The sequence below is a fragment of the Lutra lutra genome, chromosome 11, assembly GCF_902655055.1.
Source record: "Lutra lutra chromosome 11, mLutLut1.2, whole genome shotgun sequence".
Classification (NCBI taxonomy): domain Eukaryota; kingdom Metazoa; phylum Chordata; class Mammalia; order Carnivora; family Mustelidae; genus Lutra; species Lutra lutra.
In genome coordinates, this window is record NC_062288.1 from 27,168,966 (window position 1) to 27,177,184 (window position 8,219).

The window sequence follows — 8,219 nt, forward strand, 5'->3', positions numbered from 1 at the left end:
CTATCTATAGGTAGATAGATGTATATAGTTTCTATCTACATGCATAGATAGATAGATAGATAGATGTATTTCTACATATTCTGAGCCAAATTTTCATGAGCATTCCAGGCACACTGAATTTATTGGTAATGGCTTCCACACAGGAAAAGCCTTTTAGGTTATGGTATCAAGGCCTACTTTCTTTTACAACAAGGGCCTGAGGTTTCATATTAAACAGCAGAACGGAAAAGAAGAATCATCTGGGAATATATGACACACAGAAAGTAGATAATTAAAATGGAATTTGTAACATCTACATAGAAATGTATTGTTGCACAGTATCTAATCATTAGTCTGCCGGGTCTTAAACGAAGCAGGAATAATACCGAAGGTTATTCATCTTTCAATTTTCACAGCAGTGCATCAGCATGAATTTATTTAGCACAGCCACTCGCATTATTTTGACACATTAGAAAAAAAATTGTTCCATCTAATTGGCCTTCAAACTCTCACTTCCACCAGGACGCTGTGTTAATCTATTATTATTTCACAGGATCTATGTTATATGGCACATCGTGAAGGCTGCCTGGTTTCAGATCTGCTGAGAAAGTTTCATTGTGCCAGCCCCGCATCCCCTTTAATCACTCTCCTCTGCTTCTGTTGCCATGATTACAAAAGCGGACATCTTCAAAGAAAGTGAAGACAGACATGAAATCTACAGTAGCAGTCTCAGTTAGGCCCATGTACAAACTCACTGTCTATATGGCTGAGTAGATTCTGAAGGCTGAAAAGTGAGGCAGGTGAGCCCTGTGGCATGAGGGCCCCAAAGACCTTTTTCCCCTCATTTCGTTATCTTCAAGCAGCTTTATCGGAGTCCACCATGAGAATTGTTCACTACCCCAAATCCATCAGATGTCAAGATAAAGTGATTTCACAGAAAAAGTCATCTGAGAAACAAGGCACTTTTATGACTACATCACAGCCTTCACTTGTTTATAAACAAATGCTTTGACGGAGATTCGTTAGAAGAAAGATCTGCCTGAAAAATTCTTTCTGGGTTTCCAGGCCTATTTCATATTTCTCTTCTCTTTGCTAACTTCTTTTGGTCCCTCACTGCTTCCTTAATCTCACTTATTATCTTGACTTATATTAGATTTGTGAAATGAGAAGCATTCATTTAGGAACTGTGAATTCTTCCCACTGAGTTAGAACTGTGCATCTGCTCACAGGCACCCTACCTTCCCTATTGGACAAAAGCTCCCTGCTTTTATCAAAGGTGAACTTGAACTTCTCTGCTTCAGTTCTGGGTCCCACTTCCTCTCACCTCAGCAACCTTGTGCTTATAATGCCTCTCTTCCTAACATCGTCAATTTCTTCCCACCCCCTGGATTATTCCTATCAGTGTGTAAACATGCTTTAGCACCACTTAAAACAAACAGAACATGCTGTCCCACATCTTCTCCAACTGTTTTACCATTACTCCTATTCACAACAAAACTTTTGAAAGAGATGCCTAGAATTATGCTCCACATTATTTATCCACATTTATTACCCAACTTTTGCCATTCTTGCTTCTTCTAACTCGGCTTTTTTTTTTTTTCTTTTGCTCACATATTTCAAAATAAATCTCAGACATCTTACCTTTTTGTTCATAAACACATCAACATATATGTCTCAGATAAAGTCATCTAAAAGTAAGTACAATATTAATGGCATACTTTAAAAAATAAGCATAATCCTGAATGATTTAATATCCAGTTAACAGTGTTAACCTCAAAATATTTAAGCGTTTGCAGTTACATTCCAAAATAGAAATGCTCAGATCCAGCTGTGGAAATTCAATTTTAAAATATCCAGTTAAGGCCCAATTTTTCTTAATTATATCACAAGTTCAGTGTCCCACTTATCCTTTTAAAATGCTGCTTACTTTTTGAAGCAACTGGATCACATATACCATGGGGTTCCCCGATTACATTTTCTTGATGTTATCTGACATGTCTCTCTATCCTCTGTATTTCTTGCAAGTTGACAGATCTAGAGGTATAATTTTTTTTTTAAGATTTTATTTATTTATTTGACAGAGAGAGATCACAAGTAGACGGAGAGGCAGGCAGAGAGAGAGAGAGAAGCAGGCACCCTGCTGAGCAGAGAGCCCGATGCGGGACTCGATCCCAGGACCCTGAGATCCCGACCGGAGCCGAAGGCAGCGGCCTAATCCACTGAGCCACCCAGGTGCCCCAGAGGTCTCGTCTGATCTCGGAAGCTAAGCAGGGTAGGGCCTGGTCAGTACTTGGGTGGGAGGTATAATTTTTTTTTAAAGATTTTATTTATTTATTTGACAGATAGAGATCACAAGTAGGCAGAGAGAGAGAGGCAAGCAGGCTCCCTGCCAAGCAAAGAGCTCGATGTGGAGCTCGATCCCAGAACTCTGGGATCATCACCTGAGCCGAAGGCAGAGGCTTTAACCCACTGAGCCACCCAGGCGCCCCTAGAGGTATAATTTGATTAAGGTTTGATTTAGGGGTTTTTGTCCATATTGGCTATACTAGTTACATGGCCAAGGATTCTCACCTAAAAAAGTGAAGTCACCTTTCTTCCCTAATTCTCTCCTTTTATAAAGTTAGTTTTTTGGACCTTCTAAAAGTACCAGCTCACCCGATTTCCTAATTCATGTTCAATAGATAACTTCTCTGCTACTTTAAAAGGAAAACCATTGGGAGGAAAATCTCCCAACATCCTGCTACTGAATTAGTAAACGTATCCACATAAACAGTTGAATTTGTTTTCACTAAAAGTGGAAGTGATGTTTTTCCTAAGACTCACCCAACCCTTAGAGAACATGTTCCATTGACTTCTCTCTTCTAGTTCAACCGTTTTTTTTTTTTTTTGCTTTCATTCCATTAGCTTCTGAACATGCTCCCATTTAAAAAATAATCAAAGAACTCTCTTTTAGTCTCTCAACCTTCTCCAGCTAATTTGTTCATCCTGATTCATAACAAAACCCTTTGAAGGAATTCTTTACACTCATCACGAATTCTCTCTTACCTCCCACTCATTTCTCAACCCATTGCAAACTGGCTTCTTCTTCCCAACAGTTCCACTGAAATTGCAGTTGCCAAGGAAATTAGCAATTTCTACAACACTAAACCAAATGAGCATCTCTCAGTCTTACCTTGCTTTAGTGTCTAGAACTATTTGTCAGTCTGGATGACAACTCTTTTCTTGAAAATATTCTCTGCTTTGTTAAAACATAAAATGATTTTGGCATACCTCAAAAACCAACTAGCCAATTAACTAAACAAAACCCAGCACTTGGCTACTTAGGAGCCATTCCCAAAAGAATAATTTTTAGCCAACTGCCACTTCAATTGGAGTGACACAATTACCAGAGGAGGATCTCTAAACTGACACCTTTGGAATACAGTATGATGATAGTTCCAAGATTTGTTCTGCTTCTATTTTTTCATAATTTCAATCTTTGCTATAAAGAACCGTCATTAAATCCTAATGTCCATTTCCTTCATTTAAAGAGTTTTAATCAGATAGTTAACTACTTAGGAGAAAAGTCAGTCTTAAAAGTGCACTCTTTATTTTATTTTACTACAGGCAAACAAGATTTTCTTTCTTTCAAAATCAGCTAATTAGAATGGGTGACTCGAGTCTGGAAACAGAATTCCTGATCACCGTATCTAAGAAATGTTTATGCTGTTGATAAAGCAGTATTTTTTTTTTTAATTCTAGAGCCCCAAGGATTTAATTAGAAGTACAATCAAATAATGAATAGAAGGGTGAGACAGTCTTGTTGGATAAGACATTTTTATAATAATCAGTTACATTTGCACAATTCTATAATACATATTAAAGCAGCCTCAGATTAGATGCTCTAATACATACATATATATGATTCACATTGCTCATTTGTGAATCAAAATTTTCTAGCTGAATAATTCATTAAAATAATCTTATTGAATATATTTTATAAATACATTTTCACAGATTTTTGCAAATATTTTTAAATGATTTTTTAAATAAAGAACTCTACAGAAATAGTAATACTATTAAGAAGAGACTAACACAGTCACAACTGGATATGTGACCCTGGCTTACTATCCTTGTTAAGTCTGTTTGAGGACCACATTGGTCTCAGTTTTACTGTACTATAGAGAATTTTATTTCTATGATTAAAGGAAATACTGTCTAGACTCCTTGTCGTGTTTTATCTGACATCATATGTGATAATGCATTGACACTGGAAAAAATCTAATTACTTAGTTAATATTATCTGGTAGTTATCACATAAAACTTGACTAAATGTCAAGGTAAGCATGGTAACATCAATTTTGTCTTATTTGCACATAAATTATTTGTTTGTGATCTGGCTGTACTTTCTACTGAATTTTTTATGAAATTATTTCAAAGTTAAGATAAATATTTTGGAGTACTTATTTCATAATCAGGCAAAACATTATCATTGCATAGTGAGTTATATAGCTGAATATGTTACTCACTTCTACCCATTGAAACAAATACAGATTTAAGTATACCATTACATAAAACTAAGAAAGATGTAGTGATAATGTATGGCATATATATGACCAGTAAAGTCAGACCAGTGATTCCAGAAGTCGAAGGATCCAAAGCAATCTAAAATGTGAAACTACACTCTATAAAATGCAAAAGGTAAAACTGGTTGTATTGATGTAGAGATTCCAATTTGATTTTTTTTTAAAGATTTTATTTATTTATTTGGCAGACAGAGATCTACAAGTAGGCAGAGAGGCAGGGAGAGAGAGAGGAGGAAGCAGGCTCCCCGCTGAGCAGAGAGCTCGATGCGGGGCTCAATTCCAGGACCCTGGGATCATGGCCTGAGCTGAAGGCAGAGGCTTTAACCCTCTGAGCCACCCAGACACTCCTCGTTTGATTTTTTTTAAAAAGATTTTATTTATTTATTTGACAGAGAAAGAGAGAGAGCACACAAGCAGGGGGAGCAGCAGACAGAGGGAGAAACAGGCTGTCCCCTGAGCAAGGAGCCTAATGTAGGCTTGATCCCAGGACCCTGGGATCATGACCTGAGCTGAAGGCAGATGCTTAACCAACTGAGCCACCCAGGCATCCCTCTAATTTGATTCTTTATCTTTATATAAATAATATCCAATTTTCACAAGACTGTCAAGGTGTGAAATAAAAGCACTTTACCTCATATATGTATATATATTCTATCAATTTATTATTTATCTATGTGCATGAATATGTCAGAAATGTAGGGTTGTGTGTGAGTAGATAAAATTTTGTACTCTAAAGCAATACAAATATTAAATTATTTCTTTGGGGGCACCTGGGTGGCTCAGTGGGTTAAAGCCTCTGCCTTTGGTTCAGGTCATGATCCCAGGGTCCTGGGATTGAGCCCCACATGGGGCTCTCTGCTCTGCAGGGAGACTTCTTCCTCCTCTCTCTCTGCTGCCTCTCTGCCTACTTGTGATCTCTCTCTGTCAAATAAATAAATAAAATCTTTAAAAAAAATTATTTCTTTGAATTAAGGTAAGAAAAAAATCTTCTTTTATGCAAAACAATGCATCAACATTCAGGACAGAATCCAAATTACAGAAAACTTTATGAAAATAATCTAAAACTAGCAAAGATTATTCATTCTAATAAATTAAAAACACAGGTTCTAATACTAATATATTTTTATATTGGAGTTATATTGCCAATAGTATACCAAGCTTATTACACAATAGTATACAACTGTAGAGTACCTTGGTTTACTCTTTAGTTCATAACTATCACCTATTGGTAGTAGACAGCTTCATGGTTCACCAGAAGGAAAATTATCCTTTTCATTTATTCCAGATTTTCCCATGAAAAACAATGAACAAGGTTATATATTTATCCAATGGTAATCCAACTACACTAATAGTTACTTATTCAAAAGCAATTATACTAATAGATATTTATGCAGGAAAAATTAAAGGGAAATGAAGTACCCTAGTAGATGTTTATTGAGGAGAAATTTAAGTAGGTATTTGTGTTCATTCAACACTTGTACCTGGGCACCTGGGTGGCTCAGCTGGTTAAGCGACTGCCTTCGCCTCAGGTCATGATCCTGGGGTCCCAGGATCAAGTCCTGCATCAGGCTCCCAGCTCAGTGGGGAGTCTGCTTCTTCCTCTGACCTTCTCCCCTCTTATGCTCTCTATTACTCTCTAATAAATAAATAAAATCTTAAAACAAACAAACAAACAACACTTGTGCCTGAATGTACAGTGCACATTTATAAAAGCCCAAACTGAAAAGAATGCAAATATCCATCAGGAGATGAATGGATAAACTATGGTGCATCCATAGAATGAAAAGGTACTTAGCCATCAAAAGGCATATCTGCTGCTATCCACAAACTAAATGTAACTGAATACCAATATGCTAATAGAAACAATAAGACATAAACGATTATTATATACAGTATGGTTCTATTATATAAATTCTAGGGAAGGCAAAGGCACCCTATGGGTCCAAAGGCATTACATTGCCCCTTGGAGCCAAGTATAGAAAGATTAACTCTAAAAGTGTGCAAGGAAAATTTGGGTAACAAAAGTACTCTATATAGTTTATCTTTCAAGGTAGATATCACAAGGTAGATAAAACTCATTTCTGGTTCATGGGCTTTTGTTGTCTACTTCCTATAATTTTATCATCCTCTGCTATAATTATCAATTCATTCTTGTATACCTGGCTCTAAGTATATCTTTTGGGGAACAGGCAAATTACTTTGTTTTGCTTTTCATGGAATTCTATCATTCAACTGCTACCCAATGAAAACTTCTTCGATGATATAAATAATCTATATGTGCACAGGTCACATAGTAGATACTAATGATATGTAGCTACTGAGCCTCTGAAATGTGGCTAGTACAACTGAGGAAGTAAACATTTCTTTTCAATTGATTTAATTTTAATCAATTTAAATATATAGATATTTTAAAAAGATCTTATTTATTTATTTGACAGAAAGTGAGAGAGATAGAGAGAGCACAGAGGGAGGAGGGTTAGAGGTAGAAGCAGACTCCCTGATAAGCAGGGAGTCTGACATGGGACTGGATCCCAAGAGGACAGGATCATGACCTGAGCCAAAGGCAGTCACTTAACCAACTGAGTCATCCAGATGCCCCATCAATTTAAAGAGTCTTTTTTTTTTATTTAAAGATTTTATTTATTTATTTATTTATTTGACAGAGAGAGATCACAAGTAGACGGAGAGGCAGGCAGAGAGAGAGAGAGGGAAGCAGGCTCCCTGCTGAGCAGAGAGCCCGATGCGGGACTCGATCCCAGGACCCTGAGATCATGACCTGAGCCGGAGGCAGCGGCTTAACCCACTGAGCCACCCAGGCGCCCTAAATTTAAAGAGTCTTATGTGGTTTCTGGCTATTGCACAGCACTGGCCCGAACAATGGCATCTCATATTGAATTGACCTAAATATGCAAAATAAATAAGATATATTGCTACATAAATAAATTACACATGTTATATAGTTTTAAAAACTTGTCTTGCAGAATTGAGAAGACATTTGGCATAAGACTGACTTGTCAGTGATTCTGGACTCTTTTATCATGCAGTCACTTTGTAAAGAGTTGAAATGAATGCCAATTTTTTTTTTTTTTTTTTTTTTTTTTTTTCTGATTTTGCTTTACTCTCTGTATGGGAGTGGGAAGCCTTTGGCTGCTTCTCTCCCTGTAATTCAGTGCCCATGTCTTCTGGACAAGAAATGGTATTTTTCTATTTTTATAATAAAAGTCTTGAGATTTACTCTTATTTGACCATTTAGGTCAGGTTCCACCCTAATTAATCACAGGGACCACAGGAATATAGTGTTTAGGACAGAAGGCTAGAGTTTACTCCTTTGAGAAACATTTGGACTGAAAGCAGAGAAGCAAGGTGTTTTCCAGAAAAAAATCAGAGTATGGGTAGTAAAAATGGGAAACATATAACAGGTGGCTGAAAAATCATTACTGTTCATTCAGAGATGCTCTAAATAATTTGACCTCTTTGCTTCTTTTGAAAAGAAAGGATTTAGAAACCTTTTACTTTTAGTAAGGAAGAATGTGTTATGCCTTAAAGTGTCATTCAGAGTTATCAAAATGAAACTACCATAATGTATCCCTCAAAGAAATGATTGTTCACTGTTTTGATCATTCCACTAATTCTAAAGTAAGTAAGATTGGCCTACTTATTACCTTGTCTTTATTA